The sequence below is a fragment of the Equus caballus genome, chromosome 23 (assembly GCF_041296265.1).
Source record: "Equus caballus isolate H_3958 breed thoroughbred chromosome 23, TB-T2T, whole genome shotgun sequence".
NCBI lineage: Eukaryota > Metazoa > Chordata > Mammalia > Perissodactyla > Equidae > Equus > Equus caballus.
Window position 1 is genome coordinate 52,064,431 of NC_091706.1, and position 24,777 is coordinate 52,089,207.

At 40.6% G+C, this 24,777-nt stretch overlaps 1 protein-coding gene and 1 long non-coding RNA gene across 6 annotated transcripts in view; one reads left to right on the forward strand and one right to left on the reverse strand.

The window, feature by feature from the left end:
- SLC24A2 (solute carrier family 24 member 2) overlaps positions 1-24,777 on the reverse strand; it is a 244,875-nt gene that overhangs the window by 143,908 nt on the left and 76,190 nt on the right. The window lies entirely within an intron of this gene.
- On the forward strand, positions 23,747-24,265 carry LOC138920301 (uncharacterized). Its single transcript, XR_011431209.1, has 2 exons — positions 23,747-23,838; positions 24,024-24,265. It is a non-coding gene; the product is annotated as an uncharacterized lncRNA (long non-coding RNA).

A 24,777-nucleotide genomic window follows, 5' to 3' on the forward strand; every position in this document is an offset into this window, starting at 1 on the left:
GCATGAACCCAACCACTTGGCCATAGAGCCAGCCCATGAATAATTTTCTTTTATAAAATATTTTATAATTAATAGAATGCTTTCTTTCTTGAATCCTTCAATGACACACCTTATTAATTCTCATTATTTCCAAATGAGGTTCAGGGGAACTTGTTTTTATGTCCTCAATTAACCGTGAGAAAAATCTGAGTCACCTGTGTGGTATACAGTGGCTAAGGATGAGGGCAAGCTCCCTCTAACATCATAAGAAAATAAAAATTATTTTCTAGCTCTGTCCGTCCATGCAGCTATAAAGTATCCATCATTTTTAGTGCAGAGATTTAAAATTTTTTGATTAAAAAGGGCATGTAAATGAATTAGAACCCAGCATTGTACGGAGTATATATTTATTTCCAATAATTCATGGGAACAGCATGTACCAGTAATAAAATAGCACTTTCTCTTCCCTAATAGATTTTTTTCCCCTCTTAAGGGCTACTAAAAGCATTAAGGTTTGTTCAATACAGGACATCTTGTCCTCTTCCCTCAGGTTATATTACTTGTGCTTTTCATGGTTTCAGACAATAAACTGCTCCCTAAGTGGGGCTCTCTTCTTTGCCCAGGACATTTTATCTATTATAAAGCACAGTGTGTCCACCATGACAGGTGCTATTTATATAGTGCACATTCTCAGAGCGACACAAACAATCATTTTCACTCTTTTCTTAAAATATCTAAAATAAAAGACTCAGTATAAATTAATAAAGATCAGGCACTTTTATATTTGTATAACTGGGATCTGTTCTTTCAGCTGAGATATTGATAAATCTAGACGCTTCTACTAGTAAGAAGTAACTCGATTTCCCTGCTATTTAAAAACATAACCTAAATGAGTTATCATATAAAAAGAGAAAATAAAATCTTTAAGAATCACAATGAAAGTAGAAAGTTGCTAAAATAAGGACAGAGACCCTGTCAAAGCCATTCCTTCTCCAACCTGGTTATTTTCCTCTGTTCTTCCCTTGGGTGTCTCAAAATAAAAATCTTCAAAGGTGAATGCCCTGTGGTTCATTCTTTGTACTCCCTGACCCAGACCTGTTCTTTCTCCCACATTTCCTCTCTTGGTTAATGATTCCATCATCCAGCCAGAGGCCTGGAGGCGTCCTGAGCCTTCATGCTCACTGCTCAGGTCTGACTGGTCACCGCATCCTGGCGATTTCACCTCCCGATCGTTGCTTCACCTCCTTCCTCTTCTCCATCCCCAAGTCTGCTCCCTGGACCAAGCATTCTTGAACCGTTGTCCTAGCCTCTGAAAGGGTGTTTTTGCCTCTGGTCTTGGAGCTCTTCATTCACCCTCCACGACAGTCAAGGGAGCTTTCTAAACTGCCTTCTCTTTCTTCCTGGGTGAAGCCCTTCACCTCACCTGAGACCAACAGGCTAGAGTGTCACCTCCTTGGAATGGCAATGGAAAGCCTGCCAGAAGAACTCTTCCTCCTGTGGCGCTCCCTGCCCAAACTGAGCTTGATATTCCAGCTGTTCCACACGGCGTGGGATCTACCAACCATATCACACTGCTCCCTCTGCCTGGAAACGTTCTTCTCCACCCTGTAACCCTACAGAACTATCCTTAAACCCACGGATAGTTCTGACAGTTCCTCCTCCAGGAAGCCTTCTGGGACCTTTCCTTCCCCCGACTACCACCTCAGTAACCCCTTGGAACTTTGACCCTAATTCTACTCTTGTACATTTCATACTGTATTTACAAGGTTTTAATTTTCTCGTCTATCTTCCTGGCCACATTGGCAGTCCCTTGGAGGTGGAGACTATCTCTAATTCATCTTTGCCTCCCCAGCAAAGTAGTGTAGTGCCTGGACACACTAGATACCCATCAACCACTGAGGTGAATTAAGATCTCAGTTGTCCATTGCCAATGTTCTGCCATGACTCCTTTTCAACATCTCCTCCTGCTCTACCTCCTCCCAGCCTATTTTATTTTCCAATCTCAGCAGACTCTTACCTTCATTTTAGACACGAGGAAAGTGAGGCTCAGAGCATGCAAGTCATTCCTAATATCACACAGCTATTAAGTAACACTCTTAAGGAAGGATTTGCTCCCAGACACTCCAGTGCTACACTCTGCTGCCCTCCTAGAATCTAAGCAGTAGATTGGGAACACTTCCTTTAAAGTACAAAGCATTTCGACACCTCCACGTCCATACTCATTCTTTGCCCTCTCCCTGAAAGGCTCTTCCCTCCTCTCCTCCACTGAGGAAGTTCTACTTCTCCTTTAAGGTCTAGTTCAAACACTTTCTGTTCTTGTCAGTTTGAAATAAGCTTCCCCTCCTCTGCAACCCACAGTATCTACACACACACACACACACATATTCCTACACCTTCTCTTCCACAGTCTTACTTATGTTCTAGTTCTGATGATGGTTATGTCTGCAAGCCTTTCTCCTTCATTAAACTGAAGTGCCCTCAGTGCATGGACCAGGCCTTTTCCATTTCTGTGTGGCCACAGCCCCTAGGACAATGCTGTGCAATAAAAGATATTTAATACATTTTGGCTGAATAAGTGAATGAGTGCTGTATTTCACTTGATCTGCCTCTGAGAATGGGGGAGCTTTCTAAATATCCTTGCCCTCGTAACCTGAAAATAAGTATCTTACCATGTATTTGGCTCAACTGTAATATTACATCTTATACAGCATAATTGTTCTTCATAGTTTGAGAGAAGAGACTAGAAAAGAGGAAGGCATATGTAATCTGGGACTTCAAGTCTGAATCAATGAGCTCCAAAACCAGGAGAAGAGATAGCAAAAGAGAGAGAGAGAGAGAGAGAGAGAGTATTCTTGCTCTGGAGGCTGTTCTCAACGAGAGGTGGTATATGGGTCTCCTATGGTGCATGTGGAAATGTGTGTGTGTGTGTATGTGTGTGTGTGGCAGGGTGGGGGGTGGCTGGAGGCTGCAATGACTGGGGGCAGTGCTGGCATTAGTAGTCAGAGCCCACCGAGATACTAAAGGCCCTAGAACGTGTTGTGAAGTCCCACATGACAGAGAACTGTGCTGCCCAAAATGCTGATGATGCATGTATTAGTCCTTTATTGCTGCTGTAGCAAATGACCACAAGCTTACAGACTTAACACACATTTCTTATGTTACACACCTATAGGTCAGGATCTCACATGGGTCTCACCAGGCTAAAATCAAAGTATCAGCAGGCTGATACCTGTCTGGAGTCTCTAGGGGAGAATCCATTTCCTTGCCTTTCCCAGTTCCTATAGGTCACCCACATTCCTTGGCTTGTGGCCTCCTTCCTCTGTCTTCAAAGCCAGCAATAACAGGTTGAGTCCTTCTCCCATTGCATCACTCCAATCTCCTCTTCTGCCTCCCTCTTCCACTTTCAAGGACCCTGTGATTATATTAGTCCCATCTGGATAATCCAGGGTAATCTCCTCATCTCAAGGTCAGCTGATTAGAAACCTCAACTCTCCTTTGCCATGCACTATAACACATTTGCAGGCTATATTGGACACGGACATCTTTGGTGGCCATTATTCTGCCTCTCACAGAGCCCCACTGAGAAACACTGGAGGAAACTCCACCCTTATTGCTCATTGGTGATTAAAAACAGGTTCTCAGGAATGAGACCTCCAAAATGTAAACGCCCCAGTGAAATTCTCCACACCTAGTGGAAGCATCGCTGTGTTCTCAGAGGCCCATGGCCTCAACATTCCTTCCCTTTCCTCGTGGTGCCACTGGAAGCCATCAGGAATGTCAGCCCTCAGTCTTGAGATCCTTCCTCATTTATAGCTGGAGATGTTGGGCACAGGTGAGAGTTAAGGTCACATGGAATCATGCTTATCTCATCCAGCCTGAGTAGACTACACTTTATTAGGTTTTTGGACATCCTACTTCCCAATGCTGATAATGATAAAAGCTTCCAAGCATGATCACACAACAATATATTTAAATATAACAACAATCACATATATATGAATATTCTATGAACCTGAGAAGTGAAAGCTGATGATATCCTATGCATGATTTTGTTCCTTAAATAAGAATTATAGTTATTATGGCCACCATTATAAAGTTTCAGGGGCTCTATATGCTATATTTTCTTTGCTCCTTATGACAATCCTGTGCAGTTGATAGAATTATTCCCATTCTATAGATAAGGAGATTGAGGCACGGAGAGATTACATTATTTGGCCAAGAGCACACAGCTAATAAGCACAGCCAGTATGTGATCCAAGCTCTGCAACCTCCAGAGCAGGCCCAGGTTGGGGTGGAGAAGAGGCAGATGTTGCCCAGACTCTTGCATGTCTCAGAGTGAGGATAACTGTTTCGTGTGATCTGTGAGTCGCTCTTCTCTGCCCAGGTCACCAGGAGGTAGAGCAAAGCCTGCTTTATCTACACTGGCTGAACCTTATGGCTTTCTAAGGAGCATTTCTAATTTTCCTGCTAAAAATTGTTAATCCAGCCATCAGTGCTGAGATCTCAAGCTAATTAGCCTAAAGTCATCAGATGAGAAGGGGATTAATTCTGTGATCATTAAAAGTTATTTACTGTTTCCAGGGAGTTTTGATAATAAAAGAGAAACTCAGATCTTTATTTCAAGGAGTTTTCCTAACAATGACTTTTACTAATTATAGTGCTCAATAATTATTTGTTGAATGTATGAATAAGTGAAAAGAATATTAAAAGTCAGATGCTTTAAAAACCTTGGAAGACCATGCCTCTCACATTAGCAATGATCACCTCTGGCTGGTAACATTATAGGTAATTTTTGCTTGTTTATCTGTATTTTCTATTTTTTCCACAATGAAGACACTTTTTCTACATGTATATCTTACATAGAGGGAAAAGCCTTTAAAAAGAGTTTTCATTTAAAATTAGGTAAGAGAAGGACTAAGAGAGAAAGTAAACAAAGCAAGATAAATGAACTCTTGATTATTGGAAAATTTTACTATCAGCAATTCCTTTGCAATTAAAATGTCACAGAAAACAGAAAAAACTTTGTCCTCCATTTAGTTATATATTAGGAAGGACATATTTGGCTTTGGAGAGAAATTATTTTATTTAATAGTTAATTTCTTCTTCTTCTTTTTTTTTTTTTTCCTTGAGAAAGATTAGTCCTGAGCTAACATCTGTGCTGATCTTCCTCCACTTTATATGTGGGTCACTGCCACAGCATGGCTGACAAGCAGTGTACGTCTGCACCTGGGATCCAAACCCGTGAACCTGGGCTGCCCAAGTGGAGCATGCTGAACTTAACCACTATGCCACAGCACCGCCCCCTTAATAATTAATTTCTTAACCCATGAAATTTCTTCATAATCATTTTCAACAATAAAAAAGGTTTTATTAGAAAAATTCCAATTAAAGTGACTAAAACCTTTGCTTCTCATGATTTTGGCAATTTAAAATCAAATAAATACTCTGTATCATATTTTTAAAGCTATATAAATATCTATCCATATATATGTAATGTAACTCACTATTTAAATAGATATATAAATATATTTATAAATATATAACTCTCATCAATATATACATATAATACACATTCTATACTATAAGGTATCCAATATGTTATATTGTAAATGTATATAGATAAAATAAGTATAGTTATATATAAACATTTACATATATATTTACATAAATAATTACATACATATAATATACAAATATATGTAAACAAATACATAAAAATATAAATATAAATATACAATATAAAGACACACACAGAAACACATGAAACAACAAACGAAGAGCGATGGCAGAGCCAGGCCCCAGGCAGCAGAGGGCCATAGAACGAGGAACATGGGGCTTCAACCATACAGTCCTGGTCTCAAATCTCACCTCTGTCACACTAGTTTCGTAACCTTAGGCAAATGACTCAACCTCTTTGAGTCTCTTCCCAAAATCATCACAACACTTGGGCTAAGAATCCTGACTCCCAGGGTTGTTATGAAGATAAGAAGAGATGACGGAGGTCGCAGGCCGAGCACAGGGTCAGTACTCAGTAATGGGAACCTACCACTGCTGCTGCCCCCGTTTGTTATTCTGACTCTAGATTCTGTGCTCTTTCCACCACACCACCCTAAGGGGCTAGTTTATGTAGTTCTCAAAACCCTCTCCTACATCCATCTCTAATAAGAAGCTTTGCACCCCTCTCTGCGGCTGCCTACCCAGCAGGAGGATTTCCAAATCAGAATGTGCCCCGGCGTGCACGCATCTGTAGACTGTAATACCTCCTAAGCAGCCTGGGCAGGAAACCTATGACGTCATTAAGGCACCCCAATAAAGCGCTTGCCTTGTGATTTCTCTCTTATTTGGCTGTCTAGTGTGATATTTTATTTCTATTTAATAAATATCTCAGGTTCTTTCTCGTGTCCTCATTTCTTGAATTTTACTTTTTACCAAAAGAAAATCAGAGGCATTACCACAGAATGTCAAGAAGACAACTAAACATCTTCTTATAATGAACATATATAGATACCTTGTCTTTTCAACTAATTCCTGCTAAATAGCTCGTACTTGCCTGCATTTTTAGTTAGGTCAAATTTTCACTAAAATAAACCTCTTATGAAAATGTCTCGAATGAGGAGACTGCCTATCTGAGACGGACTATGCTGTATTTCTTCTAAACAATTTCTCACTGTTCACGGAATTGAGGTGAATCTACCATTAAGTTATGCTGCAAATTCACAGCTCGTCCAGGTAACCGAATAAATACTGAACGGCCCCATCATAACATAACTGGGACAAGAAAATCAATTGTGGAGTTGTGAATTAGGAGTTTAATGAAAAATAATATATTTTAGTCAGTTTGTGCTGTCACAGAAACCACAAAATGTAAAGGTAGTCAAAGTGGTACAAGCGACTATACACTGAGTTGAAGGAACTTCAAATGATCAACAGACAACCAGCCCCTAATCCTGCCCTGACACTCTCAAGACAAGAACCCAGCCTCCCCATTGAGAACACAGACCAGGTGGAGGATGGGAGGCAATCATGCACCCCACCGTCTGAGTTTGTTATTATAGGTCATATTATGCAGGTTTTTACCTAACAAGTTGTAGAGTTACAGCATACTTACCCACACATATCAAAGGGAAACAGTGTCCACAGATTCTCTAAATTAGCCATTTGATCATTTCTACAGATTGCATAAAGGTATATATATTACTGTCTTGCCCTTCTGCATGTCAGTTACCTCATTTATAAAATAGGGTTAAAAATACCTTCCTCAGAAGGGTGCTGGAGGCCTGAGTGAGATGTTTGTAATGTGCCTGGCTCAGTATTGGTGGATATGCGCGTTCATTATAAATGGTTGTCATTCTTATCACCACAGAAAAGAACTTTAATTGGTTCCTGCAAGTGCACCTATTTAACATAAAATGACTAACTACAAAGGGCTCTTTCAACCAAACATTAATTCAACGCACACTAAGTGCTGTGTGCTGGGCAATATTATTCTAGCACTGGGCTACAAACAAAGAATTACAGAGTTCCTGCCCTCAGGGAGTTTATAGTCTAGAGGCAAAGATTGACACAGAAACCTATTAACTGAGAAGTACCCAAAGGGAAACCCCAGAAAAAGTAACAGCTGAAATCCATTTTCCATTCTTTTTACTTTATGTATTGATTGGTTGCACTGTCTTGGCACGAGATGGATTAAAAAACAAAACAAAACTGATAGCAATTATTTAAAAAAAAAAAAAAGGCTTACAGTAAAAAATGCAGATGAACTAAGGTTGCAGTAAAGCCAGGAACTCACAATGAACATTCAGCTTCACAAACCTCATTCCTAGTAGAATGCTGATACGAAATTCTAGTGCAGGGCATTTGCCGACGAGAGGAGAGCAGATCACTTTAAAGAACAATACATTACCTACTGATGTTTACTGTGTGCCAGACTCTGTAATAGGTGCTGTGGTGGAAACACCGAGAGCAAAGCCCCACAGGCAAGGAGTTCACTGTTTAGAGGGAGAGAGGTAGGCACATGAACAATTACAAAACTGAAAAGTGGGAACCACAGGTCTTCACACACACAGTGCGATGGAGCAAAGGGCAAGGAATGATGGCCTCAGCGCCAGGAATGGAGAAGGACTCAGGGAGATGACACGGATGTTGAGTTCCACTTGGAAGGGTGAAGAGGAGTTCACTGCCCTTCTGAAAATGGAAGGGTCTGGAGCAGGTGAGGGCCATTTGGTCTGTTGGCTTCTGCTCCGAGATAGACAGGGTCTCCATGCTACCTTATGTCTCTGACCTCACCTGTCCTTGCTCATGTTTCTCCAGCTACATCTCAGCGTCTTGACCTTGATCTTCCTCTCTGGAATGCTTTTCACCCCAGACACCCAATAGATCTCAGATCTCTCCCTCCCTTAAGACTTTGCTCAAATGTCACTTTTTTCAAGGAGGCCTTCCCTGACCACCTTATTTCAAATTGCAGCCCCCTTCCCTTCCAGCATTCTCTACCTCTCTTCTTTGCTTCCTGTGTCTCCATAGCCCTTCCTACCTGCTACCGTCCTACCTAATTTACTTATTTTATTTTGTTTATTCTCTGGCCTCCACCTCTAGAATGCAATCTACACGTGGGCAGGCATCATTGTCTCTTTTGTTCACTGCTGTATCCCATAGCTTGACCCAGCTGGGGTCTGGGGTACAGCGCAGAAAGCAAACCTTCTGTGGTCCAGCAGAGAAACTGGGTCTCAGTGGGATTTCGGCGTCTCCATTTCCCTTTGTCCCTCATCACATGGCTCAGCTAAAAGAAGTTTTGGAGGCAAGACACTCTCTATGTAGCACAACCATAAAACAGAAGGTGATGGGCAACAGTAGAGCCTGCTAATACACAACAGCAGGTTTGGCAATTGTCTTTGTTCTCAATTAACATGAACATTACACGTACATAGGAGGATCTATAGATTAATGAGTGGGGCGATCATTTCCTTTTACTCTCTAGAGACTCATTCAGTCAACCTTTGTCTGGGGAACAGTATATTATGTGTGCAGCATATTTGAGAGGGGAGTGACAAACACTAGTTTGCAAAAACAACTCCCTCACGCAACACAAATAGGCACTGATTGATGGGCTCCACCAGGGTGATTAATCATCATTTCTTCTGCCCAAATCCACCAGCTTCACTTTACTGTTGACATTTCTTATGCAGTTCTCTCTGCCACAGGTTAATTGGAACTGGGACCTAAATAGGGGCCTCTGAAACTCATTATCCTGCATCACGGATGCGCTTAATGTGAACATTTACCAGAGGTGAGACGCTAATTTCAACAATGCTGAATTGCAGTGATGAACATCTAGAAATGTTTGCTGGGACAGGAGTAAGATTCTCAATGTCTAAGGCAGCACACATGAAGTTACATTCAGTGTTCCTTTTGGTACCGGTGGTAGATAGTTGCATGTAAAATTTAGGAAGCTGAGTAAAAACCCTGGGCCATTCTGCAAGCCCAAACGGGAGCAATATTCCCTTAAATTAAATTGCTAATGAATACTAGAAAGAATAAAGATGTCCATTTCCTCTAATAGTAACTCTCTCCTTTATAGCTGTTTTTCTTTCCTGTAAATTTTAACTAAAATGCCAAAGGGGGAAAAAAGTTCAATGCCAAACCCCAGAAGTGGAGCAGTCTCAATCCCTGTCGCCATGGCACACAGCAAACCCCAAAGGAAGGGCCTGTTTCCATGGCAAAGTATAACCAGCACATCCTCTGGTGTGACCCTGCAGCAGGCCAGGGAGCGTCAGTAAACACACGAACGCATGGTAAGGAACAGCACAGCATCTTTAATTGGGGGTCAGAGAGACACATTTAGAGTTACCCTTACAATAGACAATTGTTGAAACTAATGTGTACTTATTCTAGGCAAGTGATGGAAGACGTGGAAGAATTTTGAAGGTAGAGCCCAAAGGGGAAACCCCAGAAAAAGTAACAGCTGAAATCCATTTTCTACTCTTTTTACTTCACGTATTGATTGGCTGTACTGTCTTGGCACGAGATGGATTAAAAAACAAAACAAAACTGAAAGCAATTATTTAAAAAAAAAAAAAAAAAGGCTTACGGTAAAAAATGCAGATGAACTAAGGTTGCAGTAAAGCCAGGAACTCACAATGAACATTCAGCTTCACAAACCTCATTCCTAGTAGAATGCTGATACGAAATTCTAGTGCAGGGCATTTGCCAACGAGAGGAGAGCAGATCACTTTAAAGAACAATACATTACCTACTGATGTTTACTGTGTGCCAGACTCTGTAATAGGTGCTGTGGTGGAAACACCGAGAGCAAAGCCCCACAGGCAAGGAGTTCACTGTTTAGAGGGAGAGAGGCATGCACATAAACAATTACAAAACTGAAGATTGGGAACTACAGGTCACACACACAGTGCTATGGAGCAAAGGGGAAGGAATGACGGCCTCAGCACCAGGAATGGAGAAGGACTCAGGGAGAGGACACGGATGTTGAGTTCCATTTGGAAGGGTGCAGAGCAGTTCACTGCCCTTCTGGAAATTGAAGGGTCTGGAGCAGGAGAGGGCCATTTGGTCTGTTCACACACAGCCATTCTGATCAAGTGACCCGCACCACACACACTCAGCAGCTGGCATCCTGCCTGGAAATTGTGCTCTGAACTTTTTTTTAATCTCCCAGAAATGTCTTTTTATTTTTTCATGAAAGATGTGGCCAACCACACTTCATTAATTAAATAACGTTTAGTTCATTTCCCCACTTCTATTAATTGGAGGTTTCCAATTAGAGCTTCCAAGGATCACCACGCCGGGTGAGGGAAATCTAGCTAAGAGCACTAAGAGCAAACAGGACTGACATTTTACACAGACAGAGCAGCTTTCCTGGGGTTAAATGGGGGCATTAAGAAACATTTTGGGGGAAAACATTTACAAATGCTGATGGTGATCAGTTGCTCAGGACACCGGGCTGGGAGCCACCAGTCCTGGGCACACGGCTCCACACATCTCTGTTTTCTCCCACTTCCTGACAGTTCCTCCTGGTGTCTCTGGCTCCTCACCATCTCCCTCTTAGGATTCTATGGTTATAAACAAAACAAACTTTCTGTTAACATGGAAAAGGGAATTCCTTGGAAAGAAATGGGAGAACTGACTGGATCAGAAGAAAATCAAGAATCAAGTTTAGCAACACCAGGCGTAGGGTTCTCTGGGATCCTGGGCAGCAGGAACCAATAGGCATCTCCCTATGGGGCCAATCAGCTCCAAGGTTTTTGTTTTTCTGTTTTGATATCATTTCACTCAAATTTCTAAGGCCCAGAAGAGAGACAGAGTCTTCCTTCAGCTGTGTGGTTTGGGCTAAAAGCAGTACAGATCCCTTTCCCCCATGGAAGTCAGGATGTTGCACCTAGTGGAAGAGAAACCCCTCCCCAAAGGGGTCTTCCTCTAGAGCCAGGGCCGCCATCCTAAGAGCAAACCTTGTTCAGGAAGTACTCATGATGCCTTTTGACCAAGAGGGTCTAAACCAGTTTCTGTGACGGTCAAGGAGAGATGGTGTACATTTCCCCAACTAGTCAGTAGGTGTAATTTGGGAGGGTAGCACTTTACAGACCCACACTATAACTGAGCATGGCAGCACCAAAAAACTAAGGAAGGTGAAACCCTGAGTCTATTTGACAGGCAAAGAAGACCTCTGAACATTTTGGGGGCTCCAGGGTGGTGAGTTTCTTCTAGACTTGTTGATGTCTGGAATATGGCTCTTCCCATTATGGAAGCCAAATGGTGAAGAGAGCAGGTTTATAAGAAACCTGGAGAAATCCATCCCAGAAGATGAGAAGATGGTAGCATTGCAGAGCTAAGTCCGACCCTGGTTCCACATTGACTCTATCATGGTAGCCTGGATGGATTAACCAATTCACTGTATTTTGGGCATGGAATGTGCAAAATAGGATGTTCCTTACCCCTGTGTGCATAGTTAAAGCTACTTAAATCTTACAAGCCATTATGAAACTCTGTAGGAATTCATGTGGAATACTTGAAGGTGGAATCCATTAGGGAGCAAAGAGAAAAGCAAATTCCTTTAGTTTATTTGGGTGGTCCCACCATAAGGCAGTGGGTGCGACAGAAAAGGGCTCTAACTTGCTCACGCTGGTTACATTCTTCATTCTGAAACAACTGTCAAACTGTGTCCCAGGTCTTGTTTCTCAATTTGTCTTGGGGCTTCCAAATCTTTCATCTCATGGCTCACTTTCCGTTTGAGGTTTTCCCTTGTCCCACTCACGTGACTTCAGCACTTACTCTCTTACTGTGACCACTGCTTCCCTCCTTGAATCTGACTTAGTTCCCACCAGTAACTACTGATGAAGATTAATACCTCAAGTTACAGGATTGGTTTGGGCCATGAAATTTCAGTTCCAAATATTCCAGATAGGAGCTCAGACCCCTTGAGAGGACCCAGGCAATGAATAAGAAGTCCGGGTTACTTAAATGTTAATCAGCCCAGGCAGTTCACTGGGGTGTCAGTCTTAGGCCCCCATGGGTGCCTTCCAGTGTTTATGCATAAACACTCTGTAGTTTCCAATAATTTCTTTCTATCCTTTTTCTGTTTCATTAAAGTGCCAAGCAATATTTTTGCATGCTTTTGAAAAGCTCTGCAAAGGCTGCTTTCAGTGATGGGTGAAATGATTTCTATAAATAACTTGCAAATCAATTTGTTCGGCTTGTAGAAATCTTGAAGAAGAAAGGTACAATTAAATGTGAAAAATCAAAAACTCCATTTCAGCTTAGACCATGCCTCTAATACTCTGAGACAAGAGCCCTGGATTTAGAGTAGGGCAAACCTGAGCTCGATAATACCAGCTTTCTGGTTTACTGCCTGTGTGGCTTGAGGCAAGGCATGTAACTCTTCTAGAACCTCACTTTCTTCTACTGCAAAATGAGGGAATGGTATCTCCTTTGTATTGCAACACAACCAGAATGAGGGAACACCTGGAAATGTTGCTGAGAAGATGCTGGATGCCCCTTGATAAGCTGATCACATTTTTGTTAAATCTGAATTTGAAAGCTAAATCTAAAAGTGATTGCAAATAGTGACTGAGGTCTATGAGACACTGCTAGGGATTTTTGCCATTTTAAAAAAGAGTTGCAACTTCAGTTAAGTTGACCAGAAAGCAAATTTCCTTGGAATGAGTTTTGTTTTTATCATCCCTTTAAAGATACAAATCAGAATGTGTTCCCGGTGAATAACTTTCACTAAGGAAATATACTGGAGTGCTTCTGTAGAGATTTTCTATCATTTCACTGATTCTCAGTTTCTTCTCTGTCCCCAACATACACGTCTTTCTCTAAGTCAGAGGAATGTCTCTTATTTTGCACGTCCTCTGATGCCATGCCCGGAGCCCCAAGAACTTAAATTCTTACTCTGTTAATTTGAATAAATACAATGTCTCATCAGGTTAAGCTGCAAACCCCTAGTTCTACCCCTGAGTACATAATACTCATTAATTTTGTCCAAATCTTACATAAATTTGAGACTTTAAACTCTACGAAACAAATTAGTGTACGTTTATTAAAACTATAAATCTACAATGAAAGAACCATTTATTGAGATGGGAGGAGAGAGAATATATTAGGCACTGCATCGATATCAGCTATTTTCCTAGTTTTTTACTTCTTATTACATCATCACATTTTCAACGCAACCTAATAAAACAAATACCATTATTGCCATTTTACAGATAAGGTAACTGAGGCTCAGTGGTGCTCATTAAGTGGTCTAAGCCATAAATGGAACAGCTTTCGTGGCTGCCCAGCCAGTGCCCTTTTCTCCAGAGAGGGAAGTGCAGTGGTTACACTAGGACTCCTCAAAGAGGGGAAAACAGCAACTAAATCAGCCACTCATCCTACAGTTTTCTTGGTTTGAGCTTTTCTCCAAAGGTCAGGTTCTTAGTTTACTCAATTTAGCCTCAATTAGATGGATAGAGTTGTGATGGTTTGATATTCTCATTAGCAAGGGGAGCTAGTGAAAGAGACTTGGATGTTAAGGAATTATTGAGCATTCTTTCAACATATCTGACCAATGCTCAGCACGTTCATCCTACTAGAGAGAGTATGGCAATGTGATATATGACATTGTGTTTATTATAGTTTTCAAGGAGTAAATGCCACAGGCCAGTTGACATGAAGGGGAAAGGACTCGTTAGTGTGGCACATCTAATGTCATCCTCAGAAGCAAAGGCTTCTACTTCTGGCCACCTCCCATGTCTAAACCCCTATACTAGATCTGATGTTTTCCCTGCCAGCATCCACTTCTCTTTTTGGAAACAGTACCTCGGCTCTCTTGGAGGACCTCTCTCGCTTCTACTGTGAGTCCATGTGATTTGGGATGGAGCCCGCCCTCAGCTTCATGGGCACAGGTGACTCAGGCCTGTTTAGTCAGTGTATCTCACCTCGAGCCCAGAGCCGCAAGCTGGTCAAATGCTGGGATTGGTGGAGGAAACGCTGGAAACTTCTAATGCCCTATGTGATGGTGTTAGGAGGTGGGGCCTCTGGGAGGTGCTTAGATCATGAGGGCGGAGCCTTCATGAATGGGACTAGTGCTTTTATGAAAGAGACCCCACAGAGGTCCCTAACCCCTCCCACCATGTAAGGACATAGCAAGAAGGTGCTGTCAGTGAATGAGGAAGATGGCTGTCACTGGACACCTCGATCTTTGATTGCTCAGCCTTCAGAACTGTGAGAAATAAATTTATAAGCTACCCAGTTTCTGGCATATTTTAGTATATTTTGGGGTAGTAGCCCAAACGGACTAAGACGGGTAAGCTGATGCAATGTAAGCAAAGAGCTGCTGGTGGCTTTCTCATTTCCTGTACAAAGAGCCTGCTGGAGAATGAAGCCAACTGAGAGAAAAGCAAAGCTGAGTGCAAGAGACACAGAGAGACCATGCCCACAAGGTATGCTGGATGCCTCCCTAGATCCAGCCATGCCTGAAGCTACCGGACAATCCAGTTTCATAAGCTACTGTATTTTCTTTTTTAAAATTATGTTTAAACAAAATACAAAGGATTCTGATTACTACAGTAGGCTTTTATACATTCTCATTTAATTTCCCCCATTTTATAGGAAATTGAAGCTCAGCAAAGACAAATCACTTGAATAAGGCCACTTTCAGACTCTGGTAAGTGGTGAACCTGGAGTTCAGTCTGGTTCCAAATCCTTTTCCTCTGTGGTTCACTGGATATCATCTGGTGCTAAATAATGAATGTACACACTGCATAGTGGATCCTGTAGGGCTGAAAAGTGTGGGTCAGCTGAAGTACAGTCACTACCAAGGGAGGTCTATCTGCTTTCTTTCTTTGAGTGTATGTGAATGTGCGTGTGCGTGTGCGTGTGCACTGGCAAAGACTAAAGCAGTGTCACATTCAAACAACAAGGTCCTAGACAATTTTTTAAATAATTAATACCTGTGAAGCTGCCCAAGATAATTTCAGACACCAGCAGCCTAGCACAGGAAGATGTTTTATTCATCTTTGGTCCACTGGAACACTCTCCTTCTTTGGAGGTGTACCCAAGAAAGAATGAGAGGAATCCCCGCAAAGGTAGGATGCACTTGCATGTAAGAGAAACTTTGGAAGGGTCTTTTATGCACACAACCAAAAGGGAAATTCAAGAGCCAGAGGTTCAAGAATGGGTTACTGCTCAATGTGGCTGCCTGCTGACTCCCCACCACTCACATTATTGGGCTTCCAACAGGGAAGTGAAATCTACTAGGCCAACTAGATTTCCAACTAGGCCGTGAAATCTACCCCTGGGGAAGAGGACATTTCATGGGCACACAGAAACATGAGCAGAGGAGGTTATCAGCAAACTAAGAAAAGGACCACAGGGAACGAGTCTTCACAGAGCTCATGGTGAGTGAAGATCACAGTGAACGCTGTCTTCGCTCAGGTTTAGTCCTCGATATGTCACTCTCACGGTTTTGCCATATCTGTGTACTAACCATACTAGCACTAACTGTAAGTGTACTCATTACTCTGTAAGTGGACTCATTTGTCTTTCACTTAAATACTTCCTTGCTGATTCTAGGCAATAAATTTAGAGAAATCACAGGTTTAATATACCGATTATATACTTTTTCTAGTATATGTTAAAATAAGCATATAATCATTAAAAATGTTTGTTGTACCACTCAGATCTTTTCAAGAGCCACAGTGGTGTTTACACCCCTCACTGCAAAATACTAGTGCATGGAACAAGTACTGTACTTCAACTCAGAAACAGCAAGTGCAAGGACAAAAGTGCCTCCCCTGAGATGCTGAGCGGTACCCACGGAGCCTGAGTTTCAGAGCTGTTTTCATGAGCTCCCCCTCTTCTCCCCTCTGCTCAGGCCACTCCAAAGTCTTAGCTTCACACTCCAAGGGAAGATGGATTTGCAGGCAAATAATGGAATTAGAAAGCTGAGTAAAACAGTCAAATGTGAGGTCTTTTGCCAGAGACATGTACACTATTACTACCTCCCATCCACAGAAAGAAGGAAGGGATGAGCAAGACATTCACCACATTATCCCATCCCTAAAGCAGTGGATACTGAATGACATACTTATGCCATCAATGAATGGTAATTATGTAAACATAATTAAAAGTATAATTTTAAAATTCATTTAGGGCCTTGTAGGAAATCATATTAAGCAGAACCAAGTCACCTGTCCTTAAAAGTCACAAAAGAGTTGACACCTGAACTTTGGGAACAGACTTTCAAAGACAGATATCAACAATGTTTTCTCCCATCTGAATTTTGCAGACCCTGATAACGACCTGAGTCGATTTTCTTTGGGTCATCCTTGAAAAAGTGGGACTGTAATTTAGATGTTGTTGGATGGTGGCCTACAATAATGCAAGATGAAACTGAAGCCACCTTATTAAGACTTTTCTTTTGTTCTTTAATTATATGTTTTAGGTTCTCTGTGGATAAAATATGCCAGTAGCAAAACATAAAACATGCTTTTTTTCTGAACTGCAAGGAAAAAGATGCTTTATGGATCTTGTGACTTCAGATAGAGTAATTGCTTCTTATCCTTCAGATGATCATTCTTTACCCACACAACCTGTTTTAGTTTTCTTCTTAGCACTTGTCACTATGTGTCTCTATCTTATTGGCTATGTTTATTGTCTCTTTCCTTCACAAGACTGTAAGCTGCATGAGGGCAGGGACTTCATATTCTTCATGCAGTCCCCCAGCACCCAGCAAAATGCCCAGCACACAGAAGGTGCTCAATAAAAAATCTGTTGGATGAATAAATGTTGATTAATGACCAAATGTTTACAATTACCAAATCCTCTCATTTTCCAAGTTCTACTCATCGGTTACCAGATCTGAAAAATACACACTTGTTAGCCATTTGACCTTTGGCAAGTCACTTCACCACAAAACCTCTCACAGCTTATGTCTCTGTCTCTCAAACGGAAATGCCATCAATTCACAGGGCATTTACAAGAGTAAAATGAGGTAACATCCATGAAAGCGTTGGCCTCCCTCTGTGAGCACCTGTGTATGTATCCATGTGTCTATATATATGAATGAAACTCTTTGGCACAAGATCTGACCCATAATAAGTGAGCCATAAACATTTATTACTTTATTCATCATTTTACTACAGAATGTAATTATTTCTTTTCCAGTTGTTGTTGGCCCTGTTCAAAACCAAGGACAAGTAATCAATAGATGAAATCATTGCCTTTATATACTTTAACTCTTACCCTTTATATATGTACAGTGTGACGAGGTTTAAAACAGTGTTCTTCGCAATCAAGTACATTTAGAGGACAGAAATAGAACAGGACATTGACAAGACTGATAAGCACTAAAGGTGTCTTTTCTGTTCCTCCTAAAAGGTCAGTTTTGTTTTTAAGATGCTTCTCACGTACAGAAAACAGTGTTAGGGAAAGGAGGAATTTGAGTTTTACAAAGATGATTTGCAAGGCAATTTTTCTTTCTTTCTTTCTTTTTTTTTAGCTAGACTGCCTGCCTGTCTCCCTGCCTGCTTTCCTTCCTTCCTCCCATCCCTCCTTCCCTCCTAAGTGTCTTTGTTCATTAACTATAGTAAATTAAGTTTCTGGTTGTCTTCTTCACATAAGATAAATATCTAAAAAAATAAGTAGGTCAGAGGGAGGAAAAAAAAATGGTCATAGAAGCTTTCTTAGAAGATTAACATACATTAAATGCTCTTCAAATTAGAATTTGCCCCTCTAAGGCGTCACGAAAGCACAATGAACTGGTGGCGCTGGAACGCATTTGCCCACTAAAGCACGGTTAACCAAGATGCTCTAAAAAAAACACCTCTGAATTATTACAGCATTCGCTCTAAACATATCCGTTTTAAAAACATTAGGAAAATAATGCCCTACGTGCACAGGAAATAAATGATGAAATCTCAACTGATAGGTTAAGGTATTCCTACAGAATATTATTAGCAATTGACTCAATCACTTTCCTCTCAGTCTAAATGTTTCAGTAAGAGGTATTTTATATGAGGGCGGGGCCACATCAAGATTTTTACAGATTGCATTTACATAAGCATTTGTTCTCCCCACCAGTGGAGAATTTTCTCTCCCTTTTAATATCTTCTTTAAGAACTAATTTGTATGGGGGGGGAGGGTAGAAACAAAATAACTTTTCTAATACTTGTTTGATTGAGGGTTTATAATTTATTTTACTTTTATTCTCTGACAAAGAGAAATCTACAAGGAAACTAACAGCCTGAAGACTTTCTAAAGTTGAATGCTGACCAAATGAAAGAAAAAGAACTGTGATTAGATGAATATGCATGGTATGTACAAGGGTTGAAAATGCATACACTGAGAAATGCATTTTAAATTGCATATATTTTTTAATGCTACTTCTAGGAATTTATCATAAAGAATTCAGATGTGCATAAAGATATACTATACAGGATAATGAAGCCAATGTTGGTTATAGAGGTGAACAATTGCAAACCCTTGTTTCTCACACCATTCAGGCAGGTGAGACTACCCTATGGGGACAGGAGGCTGAGAGTCAGAGGAAATTAAACCTAGGAGGCTTTGGACTCAGGGATACCAAACACAGCCAAAGGCCGGCATGGAGCACAGGGTGAAAACAGAGGACTGAGTAAAAGCTGTACCACGCCCTTCATCAGCATGACTGATCTGCTCCTCCTCCATCAAGGACAGGAGACTGGAGAAATCCTTCTGGAGAAAGTGAATGACTCCAGAGAAAAGGCCTCTAGAAACTTAAATTTGGGGCAAACAAAAACACCAGCCAGCTACTTATTCATCCTAGAGGAGACGTTCTCAACTTGGGGCTTTGAGGGGGAGTTGTCCCTAGGGGACATTTGGAGACATTTTTCATTGCCATGACTAGAGCGAGGTGAGTGGTACTACTGGCATCTACTGAGTAGAGGCCAGGGAATTTACTAAACATCCTACAATGCACATAACAGCCCCCACAACGGTGAATTATCCAGCCCCAAAGGCCAATAGTGCTGCTGTTAAAGAACTTTGTCTTGGAGCGAAGTCCACAGTTAACCCCCATCCCCTACCCCATCGCTCACGCAGGACTTCAAACTATGCGGCTCTTTTGGACTTCATCCTTAAATAGGAATGGCTGACACTTCACCACATATTTGAGAAAAGCCCCACAGTGAAAGAGATGAAAACAAACATCAACCTAATACGAAAAACAACCTAATAAGAAAAAAGGATTGAAGGTAACAGAGACCATGCAAAAAATTTAAAAAGAAAAATTGTAATTGGTAAAACCCACCCTGAATGCAATTTGGCAGTATCCAGCAAAGTGAAAGCTGAAAAACTACGACCCAGCAGTTCCACTTCTGGGGATTTATCTCAGAGAAACTCTCGCACGTGTCACTAGGAGAGGCGCAAAGATTCTTCACAGCAGCACTGTTAGTAGCAAAAAACCCAGAAACAATCTAACTCTTCACCAAAAAGAATAGATACATTGATTGCAGTCTATTCATATAAGTGAAAGCCATAAATCACTTTAAAATGAATGATATAGAGCTACAGATTTCAATATAGGTAAATTTCACAAATATGATGTTGACTGAAAAAAAGTAAATTGCAGAAGACCAGATTCATTAAAATACGATCTCTATAAAGTTAGGAATATGTAAAACTTTACTATGTACCCTCTAAGGATTCATACCTGTCTACTAAATCTGTAAAGCACTACATTTTAGTATGTACCAGATGCGAGATGAAGGGTCCCTCTAGATGGTGAGTGGGAAGGAAATGTGACTGAGAGGGGCATACATAGAATTTCAACTTTGTTTTTCTTCTCTTTTCTTTCCTTTCTTTTTTTTAAATTTTTTTGAAGATTAGCCCTGGGCTAACATCGGCTGCTAATCCTCCTCTTTTTGCTGAGGAAGCCTGGCCCTGAGCTAACATCCATGTCCATCTTCCTCTACTTTATATGTGGGACGCCTACCCCAGCATGGCTTGCCAAGTGGTGCGTAGGTCTGCACCCAGGATCCAAACTGGCGAACCCGGAGCCACCGAAGCAGAATGTGCAAAATTAACCACTGCACCACTGGGCAGGCCCCAGAGAATTTCAACTTTGTAATGGTTGATTTCTTAAGCTGCATTTTGGGCTTACAGTTGCTTGTTATATTGTTCTTTTATACCTTTGGTATGTTTTAAATTATATTACACAAAGACTATTTTTAATATCTTCAGAAAGATAAAAGAAAATATTGCATTCAAAGGACTAAGTCTCATTCATGAAGCAGGAATTAAACTGTAAAAATACAGTTGTTTAAAGAAAATTCAATGTGTAGTCCAGTTATTACATGCTTTGAGATATAAAATTAAAATGCATAGCCTTTCTTTAAAAATATCTGTAATTTAATTTCAAACACATAATTTAATTTAACCTTGATGGCATCGTTCTAAAACGAATTGAGCTTTTCTTTCCTAATAACAGAGCATATAAGATAACTGAGTCATGTACTCACATGACAAGTTCTATAGATAACTTCCAATAGGTCATATGCCATGTCCTGCTATTTTCTTCTAAATGCTGTCCTTGCTGAGTATTGGGAAAAATTATTAATTGCTAAAGAAGAGAAACTGATTATATTTTAGGCATTTAGCAGTTATAGTTCACAATAGAAACTAAGAAATCAAAAAACAATATGTCCATCAATGTTTTAAGATCTCATCAGCGAATTAAGTCCTTCAGGTAAGTGGCTGCATCAAAGGCTTTTAAAATTGTAATAATAACTTCTGCATTTATATAATAAACGCCTTTTTCTTGGGCACTAATTTGTTCTAACTAGAGAAATCACTTGGGAATTGAGAAAAGCATAAAAAATCTGCTATTTTTCATTGTATAAATGAGTGATAGAAACAAAGCTGTGAGTGGATTAGCATGGATTTCTTTACACCAGCTTACCTAAAATTATTTTAATTGTCATTTTAGAAATACTGTATATTTAGAAATATTGTGTACCAAGTAGTGAAACATTTAAAAATACACATATTTAGCAGGTTAAAATAAACATGTCCATTATTTCTAAAAGAAGATCTTCAAAGACATAATTTGTACTTTCCAGTTTTCACTGGCTTCCTAAGTATTTATTTAAATTAGCTTTTTTAGGTAAGGTTGCAAAGTTCATATGAAAAATAAGTTTGTAATCTAATCATTGTTCCATACATGGTGTGCTTCCAGTAACAGCAAAAACCTTATACTTCTTGATTATTGAAGACATATTAAGACCAGGGCCAGTAACAAAACAAAGCAAAACACAAAGATGTTTTGATGTGGGAAATTTTTATCAAATTAAAATTCCCTAGCTAGTTATTTAAATTTATTCTAGCAAGTGCATATAAGGTAAGGATGCTAATGTAGCTGTGTTTACAAAAATAAAATGGTCTTGGCTGGCCCTTCGGCCAAGTGGTTAAAGTTCCACGCACTCTGCTTCAGCAGCCTGGGTTCATGGGTTCAGATCCCAGGTGTGGACATACTCCAGTCATCAGTTGTGCTGTGGAGGCATCCCACATACAAAGTAGAGGAAGACTGGCACAGATTTTAGCCTAGGGATAATCTTCTTCAGGAAAAAAAAAGAGGAAGATTGGCAACAGATGTTAGCTCAAGGCCAATCTTCCTCACCAAAAAAATAAAATAAAATGATCACCAAGAAGATGACCTCTAAAATGAGATCTGTAAGATGTCCTCCAGCTCTAATATTTCCCTTCCTTCCTTCACCTTCCTTCCTCCCTGCCCCTCCCTCCCTTCCTTCCGTCTGTGCCTGCCTTCCTTCCTCCTTTCCTTCCTCTTCCTGATACTTCCTATGTGCCAGGCACTGTGCTAGACTCTGAAAATACAAAGAGGAGACAAAATGAAATGTATGGAAGCTGCAGCATTTCTCTCGCACTTACTTCACACGGCATGTCACATCACATTTCCACTCATTTGTAGTCAAACACATGGAGGTACAAAGAGGTGACCTAACTTATTAAAAGTCACAGAGCAAGTCAGGAGGCCAAAATTAGAACATATGCTCTACTGTAATGTTTTCAACTAGAAAACTACTACTGAGAACTTGCTAGGTGTCTGGCTCAAAGCCAGGAATTGGGAACAAGAAAGATAAGTAAGACCTGTTTTCTGCCCAGGTTTGCGCTCTCATGGTGGCACCAGTGTGACGTAAGAGTTCTGGGAATTATTTTAACATCGGATCATCTTCATACCTACAGCTGGTCTCTGAGGACTGGGGCAGCATAGCAGCAAACCTGGTACTGCGTGTGGCTCAGCGCACCTGATAGAGTACACACGGGGAAGCAAGTTTGGCTTGGCTGCCATCTGTAAGATGCAAATTAGAACAATTTTGTTTTCACCTATCAATCTTGCAAAAGTTTTAAAATAACACTCAAGATGGAAAAATTGGCCCTCTCATCCACTGCTATTGGAAATTTAAATTTTATGTTTACATACAAAAATTGCAGCGTCACGTGTAATAGGGTAAAACCAGGAATGATTTCTATGATCAATAGTAAGTGAATGTTTAAATAAAGGTTACGTTCATGCAATATTACCGTCTGTGAGGCAGTTTCTTAAGATTATTTAATGACCTGGGGAAACATTCATCATCTACTGTTAATTAGAAAAACAGGATATTAAACTATATACAGCATGATCTTACTTATCTAAAAGTACAGTATGCATACATACCCATATTACATGCACTGGAAGAAAATGTATCAAAATAATACTTGTGACTATTTCTGGGTGGTGATATCACAGGCAATTTTTATTTTCTTCCTTTCTGTGTTGTTCAAATTTTTATTAAGCAGTTCATTAATTTAATAATTGAGGAAAAAAACCACTTAATCTTAGTTAATTTTTTCCTGACCAGATCGATTCTCTGAAACGAACTGCCTGCTACCAACTGGTTTCTGGCCACCGTGAAGCCGCCCCTTCTGGTCTGGACATGAGGACGGACTGGAAAGGCCATGAGAGCAGAGCCTGTTTCACTACTTACTGGCTGGATCTCTTTGGGAAAGACAAACCTTTGAAATTTCATCCGTAATATGTGGCAATTGATATTTGCACTACAGACGAAGTTTAGAGAGAGCATAAGAAAAATGCTTTGAAAAGCACTATACAAATGCAAGTTATGTCTACATGAACGATGGATAAGATAGAATATAGACGCTAGAATCAGATTGAGGGTCCAATCCCAAACGACCAACTTCTTAGTTTTATGACATCAGTCAAATTGCATAACCTCTTAGAACCTTGGCCTCATCATTGTAAAGTGGAAATAGTAATACCTTCTTCAGAAGGTCAATGTGAGCTAAACACCCTGTGCAGTACTAGGAAAGGTTAGTTTCCTTCCTTTCTTAGGCTCTGCCTTTTGTCCTGGTTACTCAGAAACAAGGATAAAAAAATCCTCCGGCATCAGCACTTTCTGTTCTAATTCTAAAACATATTTATCTTTGATCCATTAAAAATGTATAAACTCTCTTTTTCATTTCTCTACCCTTTTATGGTCTGAACCAACATCTAGCACAAAGTCAGCACAGCTTGGGAAAATCATTGTGAGGAGTGCAGATAAATGTTAAGGCAGTCCTTGGAGCCTGAAGTCTGCCACACGAAGCCTCTGGAACTTGAAGAACTTCCTACGAGGGCAGGCAGAGGAGGAAGGATGACTGTCCTCGCTTTGGTATGCTGAAGTTATTCCAGCTTTTAGGTCTCCTTAGATTCTGAGTTTACCTAAATATATGTGTGACATTCTGGAAATGTGCAGAACTTTCTCAGGCTTGGTTCTCTAGTGTCAATTGGCGACTGCACATCTTAAATGTTTCCTTTAATTAACCTTCTCCCTTTTCAAATCAATTTTCGCACTTCTTCGTGGTGTTACTGCTATTCTAAGGAATGCAGACCTAAGGGATCCACATTTCAAAGCTCCGAAGCTTCAGATGCCAAGCCTGGAGTTCTGTACACAAATAGATACCCGAGCACATCAGCTGTCCCTTCTGTATACCCAAACTGAAAAGTTCAAGGACTGAGAGGAAAGTATCAAGGCATCTAGCCCCAAGTTTGATTATCTGATTCTGGGCTTCCTTTTGTAAGGATCTTTCCCTATGGAAGCAGTGAGGATTTTTGAGAAAGGGAGCAACCCACTTAAGTCTCTCTCTTCTAGGAAGATTAGTCTTCAAGGTGGCGGGAAGATGGGCTGGAAGGGCTGATCTGAAGGGGCGATGATTGTACGGGCCAATTAGACAGGAAGAGCAGATGAAGGGCACAGAGTGGCAGACTCT